General features: G+C 41.1%; 1 protein-coding gene across 1 annotated transcript in view; it reads right to left on the reverse strand.

Moving 5' to 3' along the window:
* MRPS28 (mitochondrial ribosomal protein S28) overlaps positions 1-26,021 on the reverse strand; it is a 76,882-nt gene that overhangs the window by 7,906 nt on the left and 42,955 nt on the right. The gene's annotated exons all lie outside the window — the stretch shown is intronic.

Here is a 26,021-nt window from a genome sequence, read left to right on the forward strand (position 1 = left end):
TTTACCAGAATATTTTTGCTTCATGTGTCAGGATAAACGTGTCAAAACCATCCTTTTACAAGGGAAAAAGCTATATGCTGATGTATATACACATATACACTCTGCTAGATAAAAGGATCTCATGTTCTTGGCAACATTTACTACAATACTGTAAACCTGAATGAAACCATCAGCTCAGACAAGTCACTGTCACCTTGTGGTTTTGAACAACAGCATGTAAGTAGAGCCTGAAGCAAGCACTGTCAAATCAACAAGTGCTTTATGTACCTGAGGAAGTTCACAGGCAAACCCCATTTTGTTCTGGTCACTGCCAAGCAAAAACTTGAAGTGAACACCAGAAAAAAAAGTTTGGGGATAATAGCTAGATCCTGAGGTGTGAAAAACATTCTGGAGCACCTGCCAGTATTCCTGGCCACCAGCTCTACCTCTGCAAGGTAGAGCTTGCAGAAACATTCACAAGCACACTACAGTCACTGCAGGGTCTTGAAATTACTAGCAATTAGTATAGATAATTACCAAACAGACTGGCAAAAATAGCAGAATTTGGGGGTACCACTTATCATTAGTGGTGAAGTGTTATCTCCATTTATGCTCACGGAGCTGCCCAAAACCATGGCGCGTTGGTCAAGCCCTGAATATCTTCACCCTGTGGGACTCAAAGTTCAGGGACCTTGTTGCCCTTCCCTGGGTTTCCACTGGCTATTGAGGCACCTGGTAACCAAATGGAAACGGCACAGACATAGGTGAATGGACAAGAAAATTTCCAAGCACTGACAGCTAAAAGAAGGTAAATGCAAAGCCCGACAAAAATTATTTTGTGATTATCACGGAAAAGCCCTGAGCAAACCGCAGTGAACTGCTATTGCAATGATACCAATCATCAATGTTTTTAAAATAGCAAAACCAGTAAAAAATGCCAAATATTCACTCAGAATGGTGACAAACTTCCAAAACGTAACATGCATGCCTTTGATTCAGACAAGAACCAAAGCACACAATGTTTACAAGAACTGACAATTTTTTTCCTTGGTATTTTTTGTTACAGACTGCAAAAATGAGTTTGCATTAACTAAAATTTTTGGGGCCGGATGATTCCATTTTTAGAGCAAGAATCCAAATACTAATCTCTATTTTCAAATGCACTTCATATCACACCAAAGATGAATGCTATAACCTTTTCTCTATGGCACAGTGAGGTACGCTTTGACAAATGAAACCTGCAAAACGTGGCTCCTGTCATTTCTCAGAATGTCTATCAGATATGGATATGGCATCACAACCAGTAATTTATGCCAGTTACTTTGTCAGTCTACACTGTAAAACTTATCCTTTAACTTGAGAGCAAATGTCACTCCAAGGGAAGTGAACAAAAGAAATCCAAGTCCTTAACCCAGATTGTTTTATTTTTTCTCCTGTTTAAACTAGGCAATGAACTACTTTGATAAAAATATTGCTTCATTAGGTACAAAATGCTAAAAAATAAAGATTATGATATACTCCGACTTCTAATAGATTTACCTAGTTATACTACAAAACAGTTCAAAAAGCATAGCCCTTCATGCTTATGGGCACCAGAAGCCTGGCAAACTGCTCAGAAGATGAAAGAATAAAAAAAAAAGTACTGATGTGAAGCCTGCGCTAGCAGATACTCTTCTGTCCATCACGTTCCTAGTCCCAGCCCATTTATCCAGCGAATCTCACTCTCCTCTTGGTTTCTTACCCAATCACAGCCTTTTCTTTCACCACTACCAACTAAATTCAATCCTCTTTTTTTTTTTTTCCCTGCAATTTCTCAAATCTCTCACTCAGCCAATGCCAGTCCCCTTGCACCAGCAATCCTGACAGGTCTCTCGCAGGGGATTAAAAATAGCAGGCTTTGATAATCCAGACACAGCTTTTATGAAAATTCAGACCCCACCGTTTCCCCCGCTTACTGTCTGAGTGTGTCATTACTGCATGGGAACAATGACAATGCATTTAAAAGCTTGCTGAACCTTGGTGCTCAACCCTCGAGCCTTGTACAGCTTGGAGAAGCTGTCACGCAGGAAAAGCATCAGCAAGACAGGATGATTCACGTATTGTCAGCAGGTTTTTGCAGGCACGTCTTTTAAGTCTGCTCTGATGCTCCCATCTGGGCTGATAGTAAGTACTTCCATGTCCTTTCTTTGTCTTCAAACCCCATCATAGCCATAATCTAGATTTATTCTTTTACTGGGAGAGGCTGGACGCAGGAGATGGGTGGGGAGGTTACAATGACAGGGAGTGCTGGCATATCCAGACAGACAGAAAATGGAGCTGCTGAACAGCTGACAGAGATAGCTGAATTTCCAGCTGCATGTGAATCCAAGCGAGAGATGAGTAAGGAGCTAAAGAAGGGGGAAGGTCAGATACAAATGGCTTTGGGGTCTCTAGGAAGGGAAGATAACACACTGGGAGGAAAGAGTGGGGTCTGGAGGAGGTGCAGTTTTAGGGATACAGCTTTGGAGAATTTGGGTGAGGATTTTGGAGAATCGTGGGATGGTAACAATTGCTGTGGAAGAACTGGATGGAGTTAGCACATGGTTACCATTTATCTATCAACTACGGCCACACGCTGAGGACTGCTCCTTGCCAAAGGATTGCTGGAAAGTACCAGTCTCTCCCCTCAACCTCCCCAGTCCCATGCCTTTCCCCAGCTCTCCTTGTGGCTGTAGGTACCTGCATAATGCCCCTACCCATAACAACTGTCCTCTGTCAAAGGTCCAGTCCAACACAAAAGCTGGTCTGTAAAATGCAGCACATGCAGATCGCCCAGGCAACTGCAAGGTACTCAGAGAAGAAGGAATCAAAGATTTTAGCAATGAATATCGGACAGTATCAACAGCATGCTCAAAGTCTGACAAAGTTAAAAGCAGGTAAAACGGGATCTTGCAGGGGAAAAGCACCACTCTAACAACAGATTATAAACCTTACTGTTTTCAGGGCACACAGGTCATCTTGGAGCATCCCTGAGTGTGTAAATCTTGAATATATACCTGCATTTAAATACCAGGGAACAGGATCCACATTTAAAGGTACGTCAGACAACACTGTTAAAAGTTTCCATTACTTGTTAGTGTCCCTTTAATCTGAATGTGTGAAGAACAATCTCAGCTGCCTATGTTATGAATAAACAATACAGACTAACACAGAACAGACTTTTTGATGAAAAAGAGGTCATGGTGCTCCTGCAAAAGGGACATTTTCAGATTCCGTCAGGAACATTTCTTTGCATGCTACCACTTGCATTATTCATTCAAATGGCTTTCAAAGTTCATAAAAGCCTATTCAGAGACAACATGAAAATCTTGCTGGGGAGCTGCACCTTAAAAATACAAATGGTTTGACACTGTCAGTTCAATTTTCAAGAACTCGCAAGGAAGAGTGTGAAGCATGGGGCAAAATCACTCACAAGGCTGGCTTCTCTGCAGAATGCCATCCAGCTGTCATTGTGCAAACCCTGTATTTGATTCCCTTTCTGCTAAAAGTAACAAATATTCGAGATATTAGCTGGAGATGGACAGTTTTGTAAAAGGTATATTCAGATTTTTTTTTTTAAGTGTTTCACACATTTGTGAATAGGAAAACACACAAAGAATATCTGGGAAGGATCCTGTGGGTCCAGGCAAGGAGCTGAGGTGAGGCAGCAAGCCACTGACCGGCTGTGTATGGTGATGTCAGGAGTGAGCACAGACTGCTACAAGCAGCTTTCAGAAATACTGAAAGGAGGAAAAAGCTGTAAGGAACAGCAGGAAACAAGGTATTACCCGACATGATCAAGATATTAGAAATAACAAAGATCATCCTAATGCTGTGATGCACTCAGAATCTTCTTTAAGAACAGTAAGAAGTGGGTGTATTCAGGGCAGTAGAGCTGCACCCAGTATGTGGAGACCACCTTGAAATGGACCAGTAACACCTGCCATGAGATGGTATAAGGAGAACCATCTTCCCAATCTACTTGCTTGGCTTAGGCATTCTCTAATAACCACTCACGAGTCTTCTGTCACTTATTGGTCAACAGAGAAACACCGATGAATTCTCATTAAATGCAATATACAAACATGAACTCTAGCTGGGAAAAGAAGTAACAAAATAGTTTTTTGTTTTTTTTTTTAATAACTGTGGAAAGATCCACAGAAAATTAAATCATTTCATCTTTCTCTACAGTGAGGAAATTAGAGATAGTTTAAAATACCTGGGCAAAAAGGGAAAAGTAGAGATTCTGTCATTAGAAGAACACATTGAGAAGCAAAATTATTAACGGGTATCATACAGAGTCAGATAACCTTATCCTCCATAGTAGTGCCTCCAAACTCTTCCTAGAAGCAGCTTCCTCAAGGAATTTTTCATCTACAAACCCACTTTCTTGGGCCATTTTGGAATGGAGCCATACATCTTTTTCCCCATCTACCTCATTCGTGTGATCTTTCAACTGGACCTGCGTGAGCAGGCCTTTCCAACCGAAAGGTACTTACTGGGTGGGTTTAGTGCTGTCAACCAGAATGGTTGAAGTCATGACAAAATCTGGGCGTATTCCAGGAATGGAGATAAAAAATGACGTGACGTGGACAGAAGGAACTTAATCTATACCCCAGCTGACAGGTCTGTGCCCCTCTTGCTCAGTACCACCAACAACAGAAGAGCTTTTGGTTGGCAATGGCATCAGCTGCTCCCGATGGAGGATGGAGTTCTCTGATGGGCTGTAGCACAAGCAACAATTTGAAAAGGCTATTTCCTTTTCAGTATGAAAGCTCAAGCAAACACTTAATGCTATTAGCTTTGTATTTTAAACCATTTTCTTAGAACCATTACATAGAGAATCCAGAGTAGAAGTCCTAAAAATGACATAAAGAGAAGGTATGCATAGTTTTAGCTCTTCACACAATTAAAATTAAGAGCTGAAAGTACTACAGCTCTACCTGTAGAGTCAGACCGCTTTTGTTGGATCATCAAATCAGGCTGCTAAGACTACCAGTACATGGCTGGGACAAACCTCGTGACCACCCAAACCATGCCAACCATACCTTGTGAGACTGCTTGCCAAGGAGAGAGTGTTATTAGCCAGGCTTGGCTCAAACAATTCACTGCCCACAAAGCTACTTTAATGTACTGTCTCTACTGGAAAAAGAAAAAAAAAAAAAAAACACACACAGTAATCCAACAATACATTGCGATACTTTCCCATCACTGCAGCAGTTCCCACCACAGGCAACACTTTGTCTCCAACAAAGAAGCCTCACATTCTGTGTCTGCAAAAAAACCTATCCATACTGTAGGGATGCCAAGAGGAACATCTGTGTGCTCAGAACTACACAAAACTGGCTTTTTGTATGCGTGTGTGTGTGTGTGCGTGTGTGTGTGTGCCCGTGTGAAAGAGCCGGGGGTGGGGAGCCCGCAGACAATAGCTCGTGTGACTGCCTGGTAAGGAAATGCTCTTTCATTCCCTTCCTCCTTCCTTTAATTTATTTTTTAATCTGAACAAGGGAGTCAAACAACCACAGCAGCTATCAACTACTTCTCCAAGCCCAGGGAAAAGGGTTAAGTTTTTCCCACATTGCTGCTTTTAACCTAGACTTATTCTCCCCATAAAGGATTTCATTAACTCCTAAGCATATATTATCTAATTTTCACCAAATAATCTGAGGATTCCGGGTTCACTTTTCCACTTAGCACAAATTATTATGGCTGTAATACCGATCTCATTCATTAAATGCCAAAGTACAGATAGTATAAAATGCCTTCTAGTATACAGATGCATTCCCATAAACAGTGAAATTTAGAAAGATGAAAAAATCAAAGACAACAGAAAGTACATATAGCACTGCCTTTCTGAATGGGGGGGGGGGCGATCATTTGGAGAGCAGCACGAGAGAATGTGAGCCAGAAACCTGCACTGTAATGAAATTAGAGTTATAAAGCAATGGAAAGCCCGGCATAAGCTGGGTCATTGTAGAATGACCCTCCATGCAGGGCAAAGACCATTGCTTACAGGTGAGCATATTTGTTTCAATAACTAGATGTTTCATCAGCTAGTTAAATAATTCAACAAATCTCTGCTGATGGGCTGAAATACACTGTTTTCTTCTTCTCTTCAGAAGTTGTGCCCCTACTGGTCCTGAGGACTTGAACTTAGACACGTTCAAGTTCCAGGTTACAAGCTAAAATAAGAAGAAAACACAAGTTTTTCAGGAGCTATGTTTACTAATGCCATATCCTCTTCTTCCTCCTGCCTGTTCAACCTGTGTGGTGCAATTTCCAAATGTGATGTCCATCAGTAACCCTGCCTCTTCCATGCCTCAACTTTAATGCCTGCATTGCCTCCTAAACTGGGAGCAAATGGCCCAGGGAATCCATTAGCAGTGACTTACCTGTTTCCCTAAATTTAACCAAGGCTCTGAAATTACAACACCCTCCTTATAGTGAAAATGGACACAGGAGATGTAAATCTGGAGTGGTGCTCAGCCTTCCAATCTGCCTCCGAAATACTCACCTGGCTGGGAATGTGTTCAAGCAGAGCAAGGGCATTTTGAGATCCTGTGGCACATCAGACAAAAAATATGTATTTTTTGCTGCTCATGGTGTGCAGGGTTGCCTCCGTGCACTTTTTCCAGAGATGAAATTGAGTTACAGGAGCTCCTACAACTCCTGTCTGTGGGCAAGCAGAGAGACCAGCTCCGTGAGCTGGGAGAGGCTTCCATGGCATTTTGCTCTGGGTTTGGGCACCAGCTCCAGCACCTCTGCTTTAGGAGAATCAGTACAAGGAGCGCTGAACTTGGCCACACAGACTGAGGTCTAGTGGGGCTCCCACGCTGTGGAAGCTGTCCCAGCACCTTTATTGTGCAGATCCTGATTACTAAACCATGCAGATCTAAACCACTTCTCTGTGGTGCCAAGTAGTTGACTCTCAATATTAGGAGCTCTGAGGGGCATGGCAAGTGCCAAGAAAGGTTTCAGTCAAAACTAGGACTCATTTAGATAAAACACAACTAAATAAGTGAATAAAGTTAGAGCATTTACTTCAGCTTAGTACTGAAAAAAAATAGTTTCACTTCTTCTACGCATGAATACATATTACCAGGGAAAATTAAAAAATAATTTAGTATAATCTCTGTGCATATACAAACAAAGGATTTTAAATCCCATTTTACACTTCTGAGTGAAACTAATTCATTTGAATGGTTATGAAAACAAGGTAAAGGTAGTTCAAGTCAGTCTGATGTAAGAAAGATATACATACATGTTTTAGAGATTTTTCCCATTTTTCTCATTGGTATTACAAAATCCTCAACCCATTTTGACAGTGTGACGGAGCTGCACTTTGAGCAAACAGGCAGAAACACAAAATCCTAAAATATTTGCAAATCAGTGCGCAGAGTCCCCAGAAGTTTTGGTCCACATCACTGATGCGCATAAGCTTACTGATTACTGATGTGCAAAGCCAAGTTGTGGATGTGGTCTACCTAGGCTTCAGTAAGGCTTCTGACACCACCACCTCTGACAACATTCTCCTGAAGAAACTGGCTGCTGAAGGCTTGGATGGGTGTACACTGTGTTGGGTTAAAACTGGCTGGGTGACTGGGCCCAAAGAGTTGTGGTGAATGGAGTTAAACCCGGTTGGAGAAAGGCCGAACAGTAGTGGTGTCCTCCAGGTCTCAGTCCTGAGGCCAGTTCTCTTCAATCTCTTTATCAGTGATCTGGACAAGGAGATTGAATCCACCCTCGGTATGCTTGCAGATGACACCAAGTTGGGTGCAAGTTTTGATCTGCTCGACGGTAGGAAAGCTCTGCACATGGATCTGTGTAGGCTGGACCGATGGGCCGAAGCCAAATGAATGAAGTTCAACAAGGCCAAGTGCCAGGTCCTGCACCTGGGGCACAACAACCCCAGGCAATGCTCCAGGCTGGGCGAAGAGTGGCTGGAAAGCTGCCTGGTGCAAAGGGACTTGGGGGTATTTGTCAATAACTGGCTGAACATGAGCCAGCAGTGTGCTCAGGTGGCCAAGAAGGCCAACGGCATCCTGGCTTGCATAAGAAGCAGTGTGGCCAGCAGGTCTAGGGAAGTGATTGTCCCCCTGTACTCGGCTCTGGTGAGGCCGCACCTCGAGTACTGTGTTCAGTTTTGGGCCCCTCACTACAAGAAGGACATCGAGGTGCTCAAGCATATCTTAGAGGTCTTTTCCAACCTGAATGATTCTATGATTCTGTGGGACTGCACAAACAGTTGTGCTATATGCATGCATGAGTGATTGCTGAGTTGGTGCTAAAACCTTTTTATTTTTAAACTAAGAGCAGATAGAACAAAATAAGGATGTCATATCTCACTGCTGTACATTTTACAACCAGTCCTTGGTAATATGCAAAGCATGTCACAACCTCCTTAATTCATCACTGCAGTGCCTCTGTGGTCCCTCTAGGTCCTGACCTTCTGCCAAACTGCTTCCTACTTCACAAAGTCCACACCTCCTTTGTGTGCAGTAGTTCTGCAAGGGTCTGCGCTGGATCCATCAGAAATTTATTTTCACCGCAGCTCTGAAAGATTATCTGTGAAATCATGGGAACAGACTTAAAGCCCCCTCCACTGTTTTTCTTCTCTCTGTAAGATTTCCTACCAAACATTTACTCTTATGTCCTTAAAAACATCAAAAAGATATTTCAAGACTCCAAAGATTTAACCTACAAATACACTGTATGATTTTCTACAAAACCAGGAAAAATTCTGCAGCAAACTGAAATGGAATGTGTAGATTAGCATGCTCACTTTTAGTTTATGACAAATAAGAACGAGTTTTGTATTTCAATAGGTTTTGACGTTTTTCAGGAATAGGAAGCTAGATACATCCTGCCAGTGAATTACTGCAGCCTCAGAGAGGTGGCACGCAGCAAAACAGAACGTTTTTGAAAATATTTGCAAAGAATCTTAAGCACATTCACCCATCACGCTTCCATACACTTCCCTAGGTCACGCACCCCCTTGTTTTCCATTTCTAATCTTTCAGTCTTTCTTTTCCCAAGCTACCCTGAAAACCTGCTTAACTTATCACCCTCACACTCCTAGGAGCTGCTCTCCAGAGAGCTGCCGCGGAGGCTGTGCACGCCGTGGCTCTGTAGCGGTGCATTACTGCAACCACACTGAAGGAGAAGGCTGCATTCATTTGCAATCCTTACTTTTGTCCTGCCTTGTAAATAGCAGGGATCTTGAAGTCTGAGAGGCTAGGACCTCCTGGGTGCACTAACCCAGCATAAATCCAAGCTGCTAAATCCAACCCTTCTCCCTTTACCCAACCTGCTCCTTGTGACAGCACACGCTCTCTGGCTGCCAACCAGGTCAGGGAACTGGATCAGTCTGAAAACTTATCAAAGCACAAAAAGAAAAAAAAAGTCAGTTTTCTTCTGTATCAGCTCTCTGACAGAGCCCCAAAGGCAGCATGCACAAGGGAGGTGGCAGTGCAAGCAGCTGAGGATAATGCCAACATGGATCCTACCTGCTTCTGTGCACAGCAGAAGACAATGACATAAAAATGTTTTAGACCCATCTCTCCCTCTGTCCACTGTGGAATGAGATCAAGAGGAATCAGCTGGAAAATAAGGCAAAGGACAACGGGCTTTGCAGGTCTATCGTATCAGAGGATTTTCTTTAAAGCAAATCAAAACCAATGGAGAATTCACAATTTAAAAGCCCAGAATAAAAAGGATACCTGAAATGTTAGGAACTAGTCTCGCAGTAAGGTAGCCTTTGGTTTAAATGCCAACTTTTTGCTCAAGCTTCAGTAATATTAACAAAACAAGAATTGTTTTGTCTCAATCAATGTTCAAATAAGCTCAGTCATTGGAAAGGGAGCTACTTATCACTTCCATCTATCTCTGAATTCAGAGCTTGTGCTTATATTCGTTAGCAAGAGCAGGAGAGGTCCCAAGATTGCTTCTGCACCTTTTACTTCTTAATCTTTCCTTTCTCCCTCTCGTTCAAGAATTTCAGCTCCTACTATTGCTTACATTCTCCCGGAGTACGGTAAAACACAATTAATCACGATAACAAAATGCTATTCTCATTTGTGAGTAAAGCTAATTGTAGCACAGTATTTCTTTTCCATCATCTCAGAAGGTGCCTTGCAGCTTTCCCACAGTATCGAGTTCCCGACACAAGCCAACACACACAGAGTGCCTAGGTGACAATTCATTCCAACCTAAACCACTTTTTCAAACAACCTTCTCCAAACAATGTATTATCTACATTTTAAATGGGGGGTGAAATTCTACCACTCTCTCCATAAAAAAAAAGACAGGGAGGCTTATTGTGCTCAACAAAAGATTTAAGGGAAGTATTGACAGTACCAGCAATCTGCAATACTCTTGGGGTGGAAAGAATCGTTCTAGAAATTTTCTCACACTGAGAAAAAGAAAAAAAACTACCCCTTAGCGATTTTTTCTATTAAGATGTTAATCCCATTACAATATTTTATTAACTCTGAAAAAAAGAATTTATGTCTGCATGTTAAACGATCGTGCCCACAGTAAAATGCTTAACAAGCTGATGGTGTTACAACAAGAAGGAATGATGAAAAAGGAGAAAAATAGGCATTCAGTTAGGCAGACGCAATCAAAGAGGTCAAATTAAGTTTCGCTTATACCTGGGAATAAACTCCGATTACCTGGGTGATAAAACACCCACACAGCCCAGAGCGCGATTCAGCACCACGAAGCAGGAACAGGTTGATGTTGTTACAGGACTGATCTCCAGTACCTGCTTGGCAGTCTGTCACCTGAACCTGAGAGCAGGACCCACACACAGCCTGCCTCCTTCCACACAGACTGATGATCAGCTCTGCTCCACTGCCACCATACACCTTCAGCTGAACTCTGCGTGCTTATGAAGCTAGGTGAATAACTAGAAGAAGCACAGAAGAAAGCATGCTGCTGGAGGGGAAGTTATTTAACCCCAGTACTGCTGGATGTGTACGACTGACATGCAAAAAGTTCATTTGGATGAAAACCTTAAAATATAACTTTTTGCTCAGGAATCAGTTTAATACATGAAAAGTCAAGCTATTTATTAAACTTACAGGATTTTAGCAACATACCACACCTACCACTCACTAACACAGCAAACAAACGCAAAGAATGATGTCGTTGATTCATCAACTGCAGTAAAAATCAGAAAGAAACCGCTGTAGTTTTACAGTTCAGCTAGCACTGCAATTACTGTTAGATAGGGTTTGGAAAGTCCTTGGCAGGGGACTTAGGTCTGTGTGTGCACTGGGCTAGCAGTGCCCCGAGAGCAGTTTCTGCAAAGAAGAGAAGCAGCAGCAGGATTTCTGACTGTATGCTGGGGATCAGCAGCCAGGCTCACCTCTGCACAGCTGGGGCAGCAGCAACCATAACCTTACGCTGCAAATGGGACAGCTAAGGGGCTGCCCTTTGCTACGTGAACACTTGGTTCCCCGTGTTCCTGTCATGTAATAATAATACAGAGAACAGATTACGCTCCAAATAATTATTTTGGTGTTTTTCTTCCAGCTTTTTAAGGCATAACACCGGTGTTTCGCCCTTACTTAGGAAACCCGATTTGCTTTGCAGGAGAATGGACCAGGGCAGCACTCACTGCATGTTCTGGGAATGTTGTCACAGCTGGCAAGTCAAAGTCCTGCTCCTCCAACCCTTCTGAGAACCAACCAGCTTCTTGATGCAAACAGAACAATTCGTAACATTTGCATCATTTCATCCTGCAATATAAACACTCTGACTACAACCTTCATTTTGTTTTATATTCAAATAAAACAGCTTCTGAAGTAACACTCATCTGAAAATGGTATATAACACTAATATTTTAGTGGAAAAGTGTAAAAATTAATTTATGTTCGTTAAATAATTTACTAGTCAAATTCTTATTTTCTTTCCATCACCTTGTGCCTGGGATGCTGCAAAAGCAATGTTTTACACCAAGCTGTTCTGTGCAGTAATTGTGCAGGTTGAGCAGTAACCTGCAGGTAAGTAGTATTATTTCAAATACAAGTAAGCAAATTGCATCCCCAACAGCACTAAAATAATCAGTTTTCTCTGTGTAGCAGTGCAACAGTCTTAAAGATGCCATCCTCCAACACAAGCATGTGAAGCTGCTCCAATTCCAGTGGCTGGAGTCTATCGCAATAAGTGACAGAAAAAAGTTGCCTCTAAGTAAATATTTTTTCTGCAATTTCAATGTATTACCTGACTTTAAATACTTTTATGAAATGACTAATTGATACATTCAGCGATAATAAAATACTTTCCTACAGAGGTTCCCTTTCAGGAGTAATCTGTTTTGTGCATGTGTGCACATGCAAGCCGGCAACCAGGAGAGAAACAACAGATTAAAATTAAATTATAATGTGTGTGTAGGCTTGCACCAGATACTGCTGTACAGTGGTAATACTGAATGTTCACACATTCATGTTTTTTTTTTTTTTTTTCTAACATTTTCTAGCTTAAACAGAAAAGGAGGGAAAAAAAAAAAAAAAACGAAAAAAAAAAAAAAAGCTGTAAGTAGCATATTCACTCTTCAGTGAAGAAACACTTTTCCTCAGAGCATGTAAGAGAGAAGCAGGAAATTAGGGGAGAGAAGCTCAGAAGACAAATCACGAGGTTATTTGTTGTTGAATAGTGCAAGAGAATGGTGAGGCAGAAAATGCTGATTTACTCAAGTTACACTTTAGCAAAACCTGCTACTAAATTGTTTTGGAGATAAGGTGGTGTGATTGACTGCCTCAGCTTCTTCCAACAGTTACCTGGCAAATGCAAAGGAATGAGAGCTACGAAAACGCGCAAAATGAAAATGAGGGAGTAGAACAAGTTTCGAGGTGCTTGCTTTATCAATATTTCGCCCAAATGCTTCCCCCGTCTTGCTCCTAATTATTTCATGGTCATATACAAAAGAAAATGAGCAGATTATTTTGAGATTGAGTTATTGAGTATTTCTCATCCATCCAGGTCACTTAATAAATTATTGGAAAAAAAAGCATTTTATTTGCTGTACGCATAATTATTTATTTCAGGAATTTTGTAGTGATTACTGGCACCTATCGCATTGGAAAGCTGGATTTTCTACTTTCCTTGAAGTGTCTCAGAATCAAGCCTTCTTTATTGACCAGCCACTTTTTAAATGTTTGACCAAATCAGAAGAACCAAAGCTTGGAGGAGACCTCCAGTCCTACCTTTTGCACTAAAGGAGGTCAACCCTGACAAATATTTACCTAACCTGTTTTTAAGAAACTTCTGTGAAGGAAAGGTTTTTTTTAAACAGCCCTAGGTAAGCCCTCTCCGAGTTTCACCACCCTAACAGCTGAATTTGTTTACCTAATATCTAAGATAAGCGTCTAAGCTAATTGTCTAAACCAAGCCAACTTTTTTTTCTTCTTCCTCCAGCAAAGATCAACAGATATGACAATCATTTCATATACTGGAAATGTTTCAAATACATGCACGGAATATTTTCATACAGAAATATTAATAAAAAAAGAATTAAATACAAATACCTTAGGTATTTAGATATTAACAGTTCCTTTAATACTTTGCTAATTTTGGTATTTTTGACAGGAAGGAAAGCTGTAAGGAAGTTAACGTGGGGAAGACAAACTTTCAAAAGCTGAAGATTAAATCTACGGTTCTCCAATATTACCACTTCCATCCCTTCAATATACATTAAAGTTTGGTTCAAGATCAGTGGTTCTACTGCTATAGGAAGCATACCATAGAGCAGAAAATAGAAGCTAACTTTTCTAAATCCCAGCTCAGTTTTCTAATTCCCTTCCTCCCTTGAGAAAATTGGCAATATTACTAGCTGTTAGTCCTGGCTCCAGCAGAAATCACCCTGTGCAAACTCTGTTATCCAACACAAAAATGTATTTGATTCCCTCAGCACAGAACTGCTGACTGGCACATTAATAAAAGGACTGTGAAATGCAAAACATTCTTATTCATTCTTATCCAGAAGAAATAAACCAAAAAGAAGTCTAGAAATCACCATTTTTTCCTGACTTACTATCCATCCATCCTTCTTCCCTGGGCTGAAGGAAATGAGTTTCTGCTGTCACAGCTCAGGTCTGGGAGAACAGGCAGCAGGGGCTAAAGGGTACTGAAAATACTGAGTGCTCTCTGGGGATGACGATGGCTCAGAGAACCTGATGCATTCAAAGATCCTCACCAGAAGCACCTCTCAAATCTCTGTGCGTGTCCAAACACTTAGCATCTGAGCCCGGTCGTATCAAGCAAGTAGCACCGGGCACCTTGCTGAAGCAGGGCAGGATAACAACGTGGCAAAAAAAACCCACAAAGCAACGTATTTCTGGAAAAGTTTGAAACATTTCTATAATACAGAATGTAAAATAAATAGCAGACTCGAGGAAAAATGATGATGGATAATTCAATTCCAAGCATTCAAAATCTGACAATTTTGAGCAACCAGAAACAGGGATAACAAAATAAAGCGTATGTGGCACTTAGGTAGCATCACCATCGGTTTTGCCTACGTAGTATAAACAGATGTATTCATTTAGCAATTGCTTGCTAATATTGAACTGCACTGAAGAATTGCTTTGCTATGGGAACAACTGCCCCACATCAAAAGAACCTCATTTGTACATCAAAGTAGAAATTATGCTCAATCATAATGCCAAATAACGTCTCTTTGTATTGCCACCTAGAAAACAACATTGGACAAACTTAATTTTTGGCCTGAAGACTTTTGAAAGGAGAAATCTTCACTGTAGCCGAAGAAATGAAAGAACACTTTCGCTCTGCATATTACAAATATCGTTGGAAAGAAGGGAAACTATTTTCAACTGTACCGTGCGAGGGCGTGAAAAAGAGGAAGACTACTTCTTACACGTACTCCAAAACCTCGCAGCAACATCAAAGGAAAGCATGCCACGTTTCTCCAAGAGGTGTTTGTTTATGCTCCTAGAGCAGCTCACGGTGCGTAGGCCTCTGGGGCACAAGGAGGAATACACTTCCATCAGCACCAAGATGCTCTCAGGCTTTCCTATTCACCCTTCAAACACCTTTATTCCACTAGACTTATGTTGAAGCTAGCAATAGACTCAAGAAGTGCACGCTGCTGTGCCACTGAAGTCCGATTTGCCCTCTCACAAAAAATATTAAATACCTTCTTGCTCACTTTCTCTCTGCTGCTTTCCTCTTTCAAGAACAACGCTGGTGTTTCTCTGCAGAGTTTTGCTACTTCACTCAGTGCCGGCCACAAAATGAGGTAGCTTGGTGGTGGGCTTTGTCATTTACCAACGATGGCACAGTTTGGTCACACACAGCACTTCCAGGCCTTTCACTAATCCCTCTTCTTTTCTTCTAAGCCCTTGAGAATTTGACAGGAGGAAGTTTCATACAGACAAGGCCTTCCAAAACCGGTCTGCTGCTGATGACCAGATCAAACACAGCAGAATGGAGCTTTCACTTGTCACAGGCTGCACATACTGCACTGCAAGCTTTCATTCTTCTTCTGTAAGTAAGGGCAGAAGTGAAAGCTCCAGGTTCAAATCCATTTGGGCCTTCACACCCCGCAGATGTGCATTTAACAAAGAGCCACATGTTACAAGCAAGGGTGGCAAGGAGCTACTTTCCATTTCACCTCTATGTGTATGAGAATGGCAAGAAACATATTTTTTTTTTGTGAATAAACCCTAACACTAACTGTAAAATTAAAAGATGGTGTTACAAGATTCTAAATTTACTACAAAACTTCAATGCAATTGGCTAAAATTAAGCAATAAAAACATTTCTGCCTAGAAAGAAAAAAAAAAAAAAAAACAAGTCACTCAGTGACTTTGTCACCAGCGTAAACCTGTTTAATGCAGAAGGAAAAATGGTAGGGAACTTCAATGTACTCAATTACTTCCATTAATTGTTTATACTTCCTAATGAAATCAAACAGTTTCGCAGCCCTGAGCAATATAGCTTAGAGATGAAAAAGCAGGCCATACCCTCCTTGTTTTGAAGTCTCCCTGCCCTTATTAGCTGCTGCTGGTAGGAAACACCCTTCCTCCAGCTGTAGGGACAGTCGAGCAGCTGCCTTAATAACCAATGCCAACTCTACATATTCATACATAAAAGCAGCTGCCTGCCTGCCCATGCAGCTGAAGAAAAAGTGCTGGAGGCGCAGGCCAGTATCTAATACTGGCACTGATTGCAAAGGCAGCTGCTGGGCTCGTACAGCTGCAGGAAGAGTGCTAGGTATCAAAGTGAGGGGAGAAATGGAAGATGGAATGGCTGGAGCTGTGTAATCATAATTCCCAGAATTTATAATAGATACTTGCATCCTTAATCTCTGATCCCTAGCTGCCCATTTGTGAATCAGGGATAAATATGACTCTCTGCTCACCAGATCCTGAAAAAATGAATTCATTTGTGACTGTGAAGCATATCAGGATAGTGATATCATGCTGATGCCAGGAAGAAATAGGGGATTCTATCCTTGCAAACTATTCCAAGCACAGGAAAGCATAATGAGCAATAAGCAGGACACTTGTTACAGCATAGCTGTTCGTTACATAAATAACATTCATTCTACGCACTAAACAGCATTAGAGACTTAAATAAATGTAAGATGAAAATAAACCATGGATAGGCAACCTAAGCATTCTTCTACTTGTGAGTGCTAGACAGATTCTGTAAACAGTTACGAGGATCTTCCCCTTTTGGTTGTTTTTCAAGTACACATTTGTTCATGAGAAAGGAGTGCATGAATACACAACACATACGTACCAGGGAAACGTGCCTTGGTTTCCCTGTTCTGACTCAGAGGACATATGGAATAGTCTATAATTCACAACATAAATACTGTAGGCAGTTTGTCGTGCTGCATTTGGAAAAAAGGCATCTCCAGTGATACTCTGCAACTGATGACAAACACCGAACAAGCCATATTCTCCTAAACTAGTAGAGAAATTGCATTAAATTCCTATCTCCAGGGACTTTCACATCCCCTTCCTTGTTGAAAGGGCACCTACAGGGTTAGCAGAACTGACAAGACTCCTGGGGAAAAAGCATGACGAGGTATGTGGAAATGAAAAAGAGATGGAGGTGTCCCAGAACCCCAGGATACGCTGGAGTTAACTTCATTCAGTGTACAGGGCACAAGGAAGGGACAAACCACAGGACAAGCATCAGAACTGGAGGCAAATCATTACATTTGCTTTACAATTTCTATAGGTTTTTGGTAAAGTTTAAAGATCAAATATTGAAAGCAGTATAATAAGAAAGTGACCAAAACTACTTGGCAGACACTTTGTGTCCCAGCCTTGGCTATCTTTTAAACATTATTCCTCAATTTTGCTACACGGTGATTATGAGCACGCCCGCTCTGTAGGCTGCAGCTACAAACAACTCGTGACAGCTTGGTGATGCATCACGTAAGCTGCTTTGGCTCCTCTTGTTATCTGTTGACAGCAGTCTCTTCAGGTCAAGTCCCATACGAGGTGATGGGTTTCTCTCCAGTGCTGACACCACAGCACTTGGGGATGTGCTATCACTGAGCAACGCCGTATTTCATACAAAACATTCCCTTGCCTACATCCCACTCAGGAATAATATTACTGCAGATAAACTGGCACTGATAATATAAACGCTAACAGCTGCATATGGGATGCTAGCAAGCAGATAACCATGCTCACGTGTAGCCGCTGTATAAATACTGTGTGGTCAATTCCACCAAGAAGCACTCCCCATCAAAACCTCTCAAGGAACAGAGGCCAGAGAAAACCAGCACATGGCATACCCAAAGAAGCTCATGTGGGCTTTTGTTGTTTCAATATCCTGCAGTCTCATCTTTTGCCCTCTCTGCCCCTCATCCCCTAACTGATATAATTTGATACATTGCACAAAATGTACGTATAAACAACTGGTGCCATTACGTATGCCAGCCTGCAGTGCGCTGTTTTAATACCAAATACATTTTAACACTGGTATCAAATTGGCTGCACGTATCAGGATAGCTCTTCACTGTGCTGCTGGCAGCATTCTCCTGTACTGAACTGAAACACACAGTAAACGAAACACTCACCCTTCTCATTATGGGCCCAATTATACACAAAACTCCGGCTGGTAATTGGTGCAGCCTACTCAATTTGCTGTCATTCACACAACACTGCTAACAAATGGGAGTACATCAGTGTTTGCCATGGTGCGTTTTTATCAATACCCTATACACAAGGGTAAAATTAATTCCCTACTTATAATGTTATCTTCCACTGTTCTATTAGTCAATAACTTTCTTGCCTCCTCTCTAAGACTCTACTAAGTAAAGAAATTCTTGTAATTTCTTCTCCAAATAACGAAGGCATTTCCTTCTTTCTGGAATACGTTGGTTGTGTTTAAAACCAATGTATACTGAAATAGTAGAGGAAATGAAGAAAAAAAAATCAAAATATGACCTCCCCATGAAACACCAAAAAAATGTAGATTAGAAAAGGTATGGTAAGCTACACAGACTAAAAGAGAACATCAGTGGTGTCTTCTCTGAGCTGAACACCAGGCTCTTATTATGACAGCCAACATGCACCAGCACTATGGAAGGGTCCATCATTTGCCCAAAATCACCATGAAGGATCTGGAGACTCTAAGTGTAATTAAGGGCTTTCTTCACTCTTCACTTTAGTTAGGCTTAGACAAAAAAAAAAAAAAAAGCTAGTCTGTCAGGCTGCCAAGTGAAGTACTCTCTGCTTTCCTACAGAAAGTGTTGAAGACTCTCCATACGATTCCTGCCAGGCAGGTACTGGACTGTCACATCTACAATATCTGAGGCACAACAGGAGGAGTGGCTGATAGGGAACTGGAGGACACACAGGATATGGAAGAAATAAGAACAAAAATCTGCCGCTCATCTCTGAAACAATGACTACCAGCAGAATATGCAGTCCTAAAACTTTAAGGTTTTACCATGTACACAGCCTGGGAGAACAGTTTCGACTTTCTCCATTTTGTTTTCCTGGGGACTGTGGACCATATGCAGAATTGCTACCTTAGCATCCAGCAACGCTTGTTGCTTATGCAAAACACCAGTGAGCGTATCACTCTAGCATGTGACTGAGGCATGACAAGGTAATCACCCACTTTTATGCAGCACTCAATATCAAAACATTATATGAACTTATCAGAATTTGTTCTTACAGATCTCAAGCAAGCCAAACACAAATTTAAATACTAATGAAAACATCAGTGTTAAGGTCTTCTTCTCATGATCAAGCAGAGGAGAAGAATCCTGCCTACACTGTCCGTTGCAGCACAGCTCTGCAAAGCCAAACAAGCAGAGAGGGGGATGCTGCACTAGCTACAATTCCCTCTTCCATGTGACTGCCAAAAACAGGCCCTGAGAAGCCATAGCAACACTTGTGCCATTTATCAAGTGTTCTTTTTAATTATAATGTGAATCACCAAATTTTAGCCAGGAAAAATACCTTCTCCTGGTTAAAACACAAAAATAATAAATTCAGTTATTCTAGCTCCTGCCAAGAGAGACTCTAGTCATGGGTACCTTACAGTTTCCAGGCTTTATTTTTTTCTTTCATAGAACAGGAAACATAGTTTATTAAAGCAGCAGGATGGTGAGAAACATATTTCATTAATATCTACAACATTGCTCTTGAGGAATCCCAAGATGGCTACAGAAATTAGCAATTCGATATCACAACTTGAAATACATTTAGAGTACGATAGAAATACATCTTATTGATGGTTATTCATACAAACTAGGATATGTATGTGTAACAGACCGTTTCCCCAATAATGTTATCAGTTCTCCATGTGAACCTACAATCTCAAGTAAGAAGAGGCATTGTATTTAACAGTGATGCAAAAAAACAGGCAAGATGGTGCAATTCCTGCTCTGAGAAGCCTATAATTTTATTTTTTAATAAAAGAGTAATCAAGCTTAAAACAGAAGGATGGAAGGATAAGTGAAGATGAGAAACAGGCATCACGTTACTTAGGAGAAATGTTAAAAAATACAGATCTTGATAATTTGGAACTATTTTAAACAAAATAAATACAGTGCAAGATTCGTTGTATGGATTATCCATATCATGAGGAGGTTGTGATCCAAATGGTAAAAAAAAAAAACAAAAGAACAACAACAAAAAAAAACATTACTATGAAAAACAGCCAAAATAAGACAGATAGAAAAAAAAAGGTCAAAGAGACAAGGATACAGAAAACTAAACAATTTTTTTTGCAGCCATGGTAGCTGGCACGTTTCCTTGAGGTTCCTATAACCGTGCATCCAACATCAGGTACTTCTGGGTGGGCTGATGCGGCCTAGGCACCCAGCAGGCCTCATGGTAGACCAGCTGGCTCTCCTGAGCCTCCTTTTCTAATCTCCCCATGGGGAAATGCCTTTGGCAAGGAGCACCAGTCTCTGGGGGTTTGTTGGTGAGGAACTGGTGGCTGCAGGTAAGTCTCCTGCATGGCTGTGCAATGGGACGAGAGTCACCACGTCTCACATCTCGCCCGGCCTGCCCTGCTCCCACCACAGGCCTTGCCTTTGAGCAAGTGAAAAGGTTTTTACGCTTCAAATGCAGTGTGTTTTCTTCCAGAAAGCCCACAAACAAAGGAGGGGACGTCTATACGTTTGGTGCGGTTTTAAAAGCCATTCAGAAAGTAATTGGGTTTTCAGGAAATATTTCAGGGTGCGGCGGAGTCACGATTTACAGTGAGCCGCCGCCGGTCCCAGAGGAGGAGAGGAGGGAGCTAATGCTTTTATCTATAACGAACTCGCCAGACTCGGCTTCTGCTAGCAGCGAGACCAGGGAGGCAGGCGAGCTTTCCTCACACAACGGTACTTGTGTCTTCCCCAGGCTCCTCAAGTTCCTATCAGCTCCCAGTCGGTGGCAGAGAACAACAGCCTATTTGTTCACTTAAGCATACTTTTTCATTAAAGAAGAAATTTTGATTTCGGAGGCCGTCTCAGAAATGATTATATGAAACAAAAGCATCTCTTTAGTTTGGGATTACTACCTATGAAAAATTTAAATTACCCTTCCACATGCCAAAACCGTACAGAATATGATAACACCAGATACAGCAGTTGGAGCACAATTCAAATCATCAAAATTAAATCTACATCCATTAAAATGGCACAAGTTTGCTGCAGACTTTAATCTCAAATTAGTTGAATTATAAAAAAAAAAAAAAAAAAGTACTGAAATACACAATCACGAGATCAGAATCAAAGCGTATAAACCTATGTAAGAAATTATTCATATTTTGGATGCCACCCTTCAGCAGCCCCCCTAATGCATCTTCTCCAGTTCCAACATATGTCTGTGTCTCTGCCTGAGATAATTTCTGATAGCGGGCGAACTAATTAAACATTCTTCAGAAGCCACAGAGCTGAAGTCAGAGCGCGGTGACTAACCACTGCAGCTGTCAGGAGAGGCAGCGCGGGTTCCCATCCTAATCCTGCCCTGACCTCTGCGCCGAGCCTGAGAACCTGTCAGAAAGGTGCTCTCACAGCACAAGACAGCGAGCAGCAGCTGCGTGTGCTCAGCAGGCTGCAGACGGGTTTTCTGGGGGCCTTTTTTTGCCTTTTTTTTTGTTTTGTTTTAAACTGTCACTCGGCATACACGTAGCACGACGCTCACACGTGCACATCCTCGCTCCTGTTGAGCAGGAACTGCCAAGCTCAGCTCTCCATGAGCTCAAAAGCTGCTCAAGCCCAGATGTAGGTGAAAGCCAAGGACCCTAATCAAAATACACAGGCAGAACACTTGCATCCACCTCACCTTCTGTGCTTCACAGGCCTCATGTATTTAAAGGTGTTTCTAAATCCAATTACTTGTAGGTATTTGACAATCTTTATCCTTTTATTTAATTAACAAAAGCATTAAGCTTTTTTTTTTTTTTCATGGGAAAATAAAGAAAATGAATTAGAAAAGTACATGAATAGTGAAAGAAAACAGGAAAAAAGCTAGTTTAATTGTGCTAAAGGAGTCACTAAAACATAACTATGTGGCAGAGTATCTAAGCCATCTTTAATTGGAGAGTGTGAATTTTATTTTTAAGTACAAAGTGGAGTGGAGAGAGAAAGCAAAAATTTTTATTTATTTATTTTTTTATTCTAACTGAGATGCAAGGCATACTTAAGTATAATAGTAACTCACAGCAAAAGTGAGCCAACACAGCAGGAAGTCCTGTAAAATGCCTTTGAATTCGGCATTCCTTCAGACCAACCAACCTCAGCAATTTCAAGTAGGCATGGCCTGTCCATGGAGGCTCAAATTCCTAAATTTACTGGAGGACAGCTATGTCTGTTTGCAGACCAGCAATGGCTGTGGTCTATTGCTATCATACGCTGGCCACCAAGCTGATTCTCTGATCCCTGGTGAGCTCCTCAGAGCAGCCTGATTTTCTAAGAGAGGAATAAACAGGAATCCAAATGTGATCACTGCTCCCAGAAAGCTAATTCTGAAACCAGGAGGCTGGAAAACGCTGTGTGTTTCTTTGGTTTGAGTTACTAGAACACAATTTACAAAATTGCTCAGCATACTAAACAGCTTTATCAGTCTTACTTACAGTTCGCTGCAGGACCTAGTACCATGCACTGCAGAGACCTAACCTCACCAAAAGTATCCAAAAATTGACTTTGCTATCATGATCCCATCTTGCATCACCAATTAAACAACTTGTCAAGTTTCCCTCAGATCAATCCTTGCATATATAAGGGAATAGTGAACAACCCTAAAGGGATTTCAGTCCAACTTTGCCGATTTGACCTGTGTGTTTCCCTGATTCTGTACCAGTAGGACATTTCCCAGTTGGAAAAATCGGTATTTATGTCAGTGAAGAAAAACGTCTCTGTCACAGTTACAAAAGTCACACCTGCACTAAGCTCTCTCATAAAATGTAAAAGAATATATATTGATAGCCATAACTGGATATAGGGGAAAAAAAAGTCATGTCATGACTGATACATAAACATATTTTTATGACTTTTTCTTGCTGACTTTTTCTGAAGTAATTTTTAGACACACAGATTTCTTACTGTTTCTCAAAGGTGCCACTGCTTTGATGACAAAAAGGTTAGATATCCTCTAAAATGTGGGAATTGAGGATAATACTTTGAATTCCACCTTCTCCTCCCTCTCCCATGAGCAGCCTTTTCCTTGTAATTTCTGGGACTCCCAATTTCAAACCAGCCAAAGACTCAATTTACCATCTTTCAGGGTTACAGGAGAGAGCTATCAGGCTCTTAGACAGCATCATCATAGCTTCTCTGGCCATCAAGTTATTTGGGGGGAAACAACATTCACAAGTTCCTCAATAAAACAAGTTACCATGAGGACGTGAAACCCATCATTCGAACAGCACACTAACTTATAAAGCACAGCACTGCACCCCAAAATCTTTGACTCTTGGACTTAAGAGGTGTTTCAAGATTCTGGGCTTGGATATACTAAAGATCATCTAGTGGGCAAATTTCTGTTATTTAAGGTATTTTTGCAGAGGAAACACATGGAGTTATTTACTTCCAAATGCAAATTTAGGTCTCTGAGGCACAGACTGTCTCCTGAGGCCTCTCCAGACACATGACAAGAGTGCCTCCTCAAGCAAGAATCACCCCAGGCACACCCTTTTGTTTCAAACACAAACTGCATTACTTCAGCTGGGGCTCCCTCTGTGAAGCAAACTGCACCGAAATATGAATTGAAATCTGCAAAAACAGAATTCCATATGAAATATTACCCCTGGGAACAGGAAACAGAAACAAAGGGTGGATTGCATGTGACAGATGCTAGTCACGCCTCTTACTGCATTGCTGGAATGTGCATGAGTGTGCAGCGACGGGTGCAGGAGATGGGACCTACCCAGGAAAAAATCCCACTGTCCTTGAAATACAGAAGGATGTGGGCAAAACTTTGCTTTTAATACTCAGAGTGCAGTTGGGATCGTTAGGCCATATTACTTATCCAATATTCAAAACTACGGAAACCTTACTGGGATAGGTTTGTGTACTGTGAGTGGCTGAGCCCCTGAATGTTGATGAAACATGGGGCACACTGCTATCAATGGTCCATAAAATACTTACTATAGCTCTGTGTAAAAAGTTCTAGACTTGGGAGCAAAAGTGAGCACAGGTGACCTCTGTTAAATAAAGAAATGCTCTTGCCATAAATGAAAATCCTGAGTAAGTATGCAGACTATTTGTTTCCAACTAAGCATTTTTAACAGCCCCATTATTAACTAAATTACAAGCTGCCTTTCTTATGTATCAAAATTTTGACTTTTTTTTCTTAAACTTAGAAGTTGCCTGATTTACTGATATGAATATTGGAGAAAAATTTTATACTTTTGCCAGCACTTGCCACATAGTTCACGATATATAATTCATTATATATAATTAATACTTTATCGTGATTAAAGTCAGCTAGAAGATAAACTTCAGTGAAATTAAAATTTGTACCTTCAAATCAAGGAAGAAAGAATACCAGAATCCGAGATACTCTGTGAAGGAAATGATTGATTGATAAAATGACATATCTGCTATACTGCCAGCTGGCCCAGGTGTTTGTCTTCACAAAGAGGCCACACCACTGTTCACATAAATATAATCATTTGTCAATTTATAGCTGACAGGTGCCTATTTCAAGCCCCGTTAAAACAAAAGCATTCTTAGTTGCTTCTTAACAGAAATTGTTCTGTCAGCTGCAGAATGCAAAAAGCTAAAATAAACTATTCAGGTAGGTGCTAGCCACACTGCTAGATTGCATGTCACCAGCATTAATTGTCAGTTTGACCAGTCAGAAAGTTTTGAGTAGATTTGATATTTCAAGGGGGAAAATAACTGAGGATTTCTGTGAGGAGGCTAGGGGAAAGTATCTGAGGGTTTTTCTTTACAAAGTTTAATCTTCTGAAACCTCACTTTTATTGACTAGGTAATTATATTTTTATCTCCTTTCCTCGTCAAACAATAGCAACTTCTTATTTCATAGCCACACAGAAACAGAGTAGTGTTCTTGTTCTCCATCTGCTGGCACCACAGCAGCAGTTGACCAGGATTTCCACATTACTCACAGTGCTGATAAAGCGGCAAGAAAGAGCAAGGAAACAGATGCAAAGGTTTTATCCCACACTCCTTACTATTAATATTTGATGAAGTTGTGTCTGTAATGAAATGAAAGCAGACATAACAGAACCAGAAATAATCCCAAAACTAATCAGACAGAAAATATGCAGGTGATGACCTGGGCTTTACGACGGCAAAGAATTTGCTGCTTTAATCATACTCACTTCTGAGTGAATTTACTTTAGGCTGGCAATCTGTTAGCAATGCTATTTATTTTTATTTATTACATCGTTCTTTTGATCACCACTGATTTATATAATTGATATCACATTACTGATCTCATAGCTTACATTGTGTCATACCCTGCAGTCTTTCTACTTGACCCAAGCTTTAACTTCAAATTAATCCCCTACACAGCCCCCCCCAAGAGTGGGTATCTAAGCAGTTTCTAATAATCAGCACTGGGAGCCTAAATTCTTTTTAAAAACAAACCCCAAATCTAAAGTTGTATATGTATTTTTCACCTTTGTAAGTAAATGTCCCGTGCCTGTAAGAGCAGTAAAATTAGGTCATTTCACTTGTCAGTGATCTGTAAGGTGCAGTATGATTAAATTTCCAATGGGACCAGTCCAAAGAAACGGTTTCTTCATCTTCCTCAACCAGCCCTGTACCACACAACATCGCTCAAACTCTGCACGAGAATGACCCAGTTGCAAAGGAAACGGTTGCTTTTAAAGAACATTAATAATGATTATTAACATCCTCTTAAGTCTTCACACATCTCATTTCCCACTCGCTGGATTTACCTAAAGTCCTGGTTTCCTTTCCCTTTGCCCATGAGGATAAGTACAGGGTGTATTAGGAAAGAGACACGACCTTTTCTGGATGGCACACCCACAACACCTCCAGTTTCTGTGGGGAGTAAGAGGCAGCCCTTAACCTCCTGCCTCAGTTGTCAGTG

Source organism: Aythya fuligula, chromosome 2 (assembly GCF_009819795.1).
Source record: "Aythya fuligula isolate bAytFul2 chromosome 2, bAytFul2.pri, whole genome shotgun sequence".
NCBI classification, from domain to species: domain Eukaryota; kingdom Metazoa; phylum Chordata; class Aves; order Anseriformes; family Anatidae; genus Aythya; species Aythya fuligula.